Source organism: Corylus avellana, chromosome ca3, assembly GCF_901000735.1.
Source record: "Corylus avellana chromosome ca3, CavTom2PMs-1.0".
Classification (NCBI taxonomy): Eukaryota; Viridiplantae; Streptophyta; class Magnoliopsida; order Fagales; family Betulaceae; genus Corylus; species Corylus avellana.
The window spans coordinates 20937998-20943741 of NC_081543.1; positions in this window are offsets into that span (position 1 = coordinate 20937998).

Below are 5744 nucleotides of genomic sequence, written 5' to 3' on the forward strand. Positions count from 1 at the left end.
TGGTGGGGAATCATGAACTGGAATAAAGTTGGAAGAAAACTTAGGGAGCTTTTCTATCTTGATGTCCTCAATTTGTTCATGTGGTAGCTCTAACAGACTTCTCTCCTGGCCTCTTCGTGTTTCAGGAATAAGAGCTAATGCTGAAAAAATCTTAGTGCTCTCTTCTTTTTCCTAATGTGGCTCATGTGGAACTTCTGTTTGCTCCTCCTTCCCCTCTTCCACTGGATTTTCAACCACCTCTTCACTCCTCAGTATGACAGTTTGCGCATGATAGTAGGTGCACTCTTCCTCCATGTATTGTCCACTGGGATTTTCCATCAACTGACTTTAACACTCTTCTTCTTGGTATTGTTCAGGCCAATTGATGGGAGATGCACTCAACTCCATGGCCAATTGTCCCATTTGTACTTTCAGTCTTTGAATGGCCTGATCGGTTCTTTGAAACGCTTGATTGGCCCTTGTATTGATTTGTTTTTGATCAGTCATAAATTGCTATTGCGAAGTCACTAGGGTGTGTAGCATACTCTCCAGTTTATTTAGCTTTAACTTTTGCTCCTGATTTGCAGATGAATACAAATGACAAGTTTCAGTAGAATGATCAGAATGAGAATATATGGCACATACCTGGAGTTGGTTGGCTGGCTGAATGGGAGAGATGTTCTGAGTAGTCATGGAGTTTACAATCATATTTAATGTCTTATGCATGGCAGTTATTTGATCATGGAACTGTGGATATGATTGATGATGTAGTTCATTAAATTGTGGAGCATGATTTCTAGGAGCTTGAGCTTCCCACGGGAAATTTAACTGTTGGCTCCAGGTTAGGTTGCAGGAATCAAGATAGTTGTCGTTCCTCGGTCAAGAGAATGACGTGTTCTTATGCCTGTTAATTTTGTTAGAAATTTGTCTCATTGTAAGACATTCTCTAACATAGTGATAAGGGTCATGGCATAATGAACATGGTCCATGGGGTGTCGGAATGCCTTCCCACATGTGTGAAATTAAAAATAAAATAACAAAAAGGAAAAATTAAAAGGTAAAATAAAAACAAAAGTAAAAATAAAACTTACGAAGATGCAGACTCAACTGACCCTGCATGAAATAAAAGAAAAAAAATCAGATGTATAATTAGTGCAGTAACTGTGCTGCTATCCGAATATGTGATCGATCGCACCTCCGGAGACAGAACAGTAACTGCGGAAAAACTTAGAAAAAGAGAAAAAATTAAAACAAAAATAAACTAAGGAAAATAATTCCAAACAAAATCAAACAATCCCCAGCAACGGCACCAAAAACTTGTTGTGCCAAATACTACCTAAATTAATATATAATATTTAGTGCGTTTTAACTCACAAGTGCACAAGATCAAAACAATAGTATAGTGCAGCAAGTACGAGATCGATCCCACGGAGATTGTTGATTTTGTTTTAGAAGTAATTAAAATACCAAAATTGTCATGAGATTGATATTGATACTAAGAAAAAGATATAAAGATAAGGTAAAGGTAGGGATTTGATATTCACCACTAATCATACTTAGATAATATAACAATATGCCAATGATCCAATTATATTATGAATACTTAATGTTTGCCAACCTAAGGATATGAGTGTCTACTCCTTAAGCTATTGATTTTCCTAAGCAACGAATCAGGCATGAGTGTCTACTTTAATTCTTTTCTTTCTTAAAGGATTTAGCATGAGTGTCTACTAAGTTGTTCTTTAAGAAAGCATAAATTTGTGAAAATCGACAAATACATGAGGCCTAGGGCATGGGTGTCTACTCCTAGTTCCCCATGTTGATTAACCCAAGAACCCAGTATGGATTTCTTTTGTTACTCTTATTAAAACCAAGACACGATTATCCAAATTGATTTAATTAACTAGTCCATACCACATGCATATGTTGATAAGACAAACACATATGAGGAATTCAATAAAACAGGAATTAATCAAGTTAAGCAACACAATATGATTATCACAAAAGCGCCAATATTGAAATATTAAATAAACATAATTAGGGCTTCAATCTAGCCCTACTAAAAATTTAGTTACACATAATTAAAATAAAACTAAAAAGAAAAGGGAAAGAAAGAACCAAAAATGACTCCTTGAAGTAGCCTCCAATTCCTCTCCCCAAAGTTGTCTCATTGAAATTGTGTATTGAAGTGTGAGGCTTAGAGGTCTATTTATAGGGCTTAGGAGAGTCCTAGAAGCCCTAGTAATCTTAGAAAATTTGGAGATTTAAGTCCTAGTCCAATTAGGATAAAGAAAACCTAAGTCCAAGTCGGAATAGGATTCGTCCAGAATTGCGTTCCTATCTTGCGGGGTGATTTTTGCATAGCGGCAGTCCGAACTCGGAAAATGATATTTCACAATTCTTTGTATAATTTTGAGTTAGATTTCCAATGCTGCTTGAATTACCGCAATAGGATATTGGAGATGAAAGTTATGGTCAAAATACCAAGACATGTGCAGAATCCCTGAATCAATCCGATTTTGACTCCAATTTGAGAAATTCCGATTTAATCATTTCCTTTATTTGATTAAACTTAACCACATTATATAGGTCCTCTATTATGATTGGTTAAGCTTAACCATATCTTCTAGGCCTTCACAATTTGCCCTTTAAGCTTGAAACTTTTCCGTAAATGCTTTCTTTTCTTCCAAAAACCTATAAAACATAGAAAATACAAAAATGAAATAAAATAGCATAAATTAACAAAACTAAAGAATTAACAAATATAAATTAGGGCTAAAATATGAATATTTTGGCACTTATCAGTCATGTTTCACAAGAGTAGGCTAATTCCAAACGGTAGTGCACTCGAGCCCCCATTTAATCAAATCGAGCACACACGCGCTCATCGAAAGTGGAAAGTGATGCACGAGTGCGATCGAGTGCACCTAGTGTGCGATTGAGCGCACTCGGTGACCTGGATAACGTTGAAACCCTAAATTAGCCTAGAAATATCACATTTTTCTATTGTAAACGAACGGAGACGCGCCAGGGGCGCCATACTTTGTCAATTTTCGACTTTTCTAGCTTTCTGGAGCTTTGAACTCCAATTCTTTTGTACGTTTGTCAATTTCAATGAAGTATTTCAGTTTCTTTATAATTTATTTTGTCACGAGAGGGTAAATCTTCAACTGAGGTTGAAGATGAAGCCTCACCATTGATTTGTTTGCATATTTTTTTGATTTGTCCATTCAATTCTGTCATTTAATGTAATATATGTTCATTTCAGTTCAATTGTGTGACACAATTGTGATTGATTGTTGTTTATAAATCGTGTAAACGTTGGATATTCATTATGTTTCATCCAACGAATACATCGAATGATTTGATTGAGACTTATATCCATTGTGATTCGTATATCAAACGGATACAGTGAATGATTTGATCTCAATTGGATATTTGTTGTAATTTGTAGTAGAGATGGATTCATTGAATGATTCAATAGGATTTTATGAAAACAATAGAACATGCATTGGGTCTAATCGTTTGTCGGATATGTATGAACTAAACATGAGAATGTGTACTTTGATTTGGTGACGTGAATTCTGAAACCTTAGCCGTTTATCATTTGATTATTGTCATTTTTGATAAGTGCCAAATATTGCGTATTTGGACCCCTTTATTTACATTAGTTAATCATTTAGCTGTGTCGTTATTTAATATTTTGTGTTAGTTTTGTGTTTTTAGTGTTTTGTAGGTCATTAAAGAAAAACTACAGCTTTAAAGGGAAAAATGCAAAGTTTGGAAGGAAGCATACTTTGAGAAGACCTAGATTGTGTGGTTAAGTCTAACCAAATCCAAGAAAAGGTTAAATCAGATTAAAGTTCAGATTGGATAAGATTTCGGATCGGATTCAAATTCAGATTCTGCACACGTCTTAGTATTTTGACCATAACTCTCTGCTCAAATATCGGATTGAAGTGATTCAAACGGTATTAGAAAGCTAGCTCAAAATACTACAATTTATTGTGAAATAGGATTTTCGTAATTCGGACGGTTTATATGCCAAAATCGCCCCGCAATTAAAGGACACAAATCTGGACGAATTCTATTCCAATTTCAGACTTCTATTTTGACTGGGAAACAGACCTTCGAATTATCTAGGTTTACTTGGGCTTCTAGGACTTCCCTAAGACTATAAATAGACTTCTTTGCATTCAAGAAAAGAGACACAATCCTAGATAGCAAAATTCTTTTGTTTAGTTTTTCTTTAGGTTTAGGTTTAGGTTTAGATTTTATTTTTTATATGGAGCTAATTTCCCAACTAAGGTTGGGGATGAAGCCTCACCAATGAAAAACAACATCACCTTTATGTAAGTTTTTATTATTCTAATTTTATTGGGTTTTATATTTCAATTGTTTTACTTCTAATCAATTGTGTGGAGTAATTCTTGGATATCTCTTGTGATTCAAGGATACATGTGATGATTTGAGATAATTTCATATGATTGATTGCTTGGCTTTTAACTTATAAAAATTGGATATCCCTTGTGATTTGTTTTTCTGATACATCTGGTGTTTCAATTGAATTTGGATTCCTTTTGTGATTTGGTCAATGAATGGATACATGGGATGGTTTTGATTAATTCTTTGAAGCATAGTAGAACATATCTATGATTTAATTTGTGAGAATTTCGAATTAATATTGATGAACATAAAGTATGTTGTTATGATTTGGTGAGTGTGAATTCCCAAACCTTAGTACCTTTATCCTTAGATTTACTTATTTTATTTAGTTTATGTTTATCCTTTAATTTTCAAAACTCAAAAAAATCAAAACCCTTTTGGAACTAGATTAGGATTTAATTAGTTTAGATATAAATTGCTCTTTCAAAAATACAATTCTCTGTGGGATCGACCTCGCACTTGCAATCCATTAAACTACAAATGATTCGTGCACTTGTAAGTTAAATAAATTTGCACAACAAGTTTTTGGCGCCGTTGCCGGGGAATTGTTCATTTTCTGAAACCAATTTATTTCTAAATTAGTTTTATTTTTCTACTAGTTATAATTAGGATTTTATTTTTCTGCAATTTGTTTTGTTTTATTCATGTTACTAATAAATAAAATAAAAAATAAAATAAAATAAAATAAAAAAAGATAGATTTTTCTTGTTGTTTGGCTTGTTTTACAGTTCTATCGCAGCACCTTCCGCACATTAGCGCGATCGAGCGCACTCACAGCATAGGCAGCAATTGCATCAGTTCCGTAGATTTTTGCCAAAAATTTATTTTTGGTCCTTTTTGTGAGTTTTTTAAATCTTAGTTTTAATTTTTTTAGTTTTTTTTTTTTTTAGTTATAAAAAAAAAAAGAAAAAAAAAAAGAAAAAAAAAAAGGAAGAGGTTAATGCTTTATGTGGGATATTTGCATGCTAAAAAGTGAGGGGGAAGCACTGTAAAGTTTTCTCCTCCAGTTTATTTTCTGCACTTCACTCCAAAAATTCTTTATTTCCTTTTTCATTAGATGTTAATTTTATTTGTTTTTGTTTCTAACAGCAATTAATCTTTTGATATTGTTTCTATGAAAAAAATATTGCTGTTAGTTTTTATTGACAGGTGTTTTGGTGTTTAAGTTTGAGGGACGCCCTAGCCTTGTTCACACTCAGATTTCTTTATTTCCGGTAATGTATTTCTATACTACACATTGAGGGCAATGTATAATTCAAGTTTGGGGGTATGGAAAAACACTTTGTCTATTTATTTTTGTTTTTATTTGTTTATTTTTA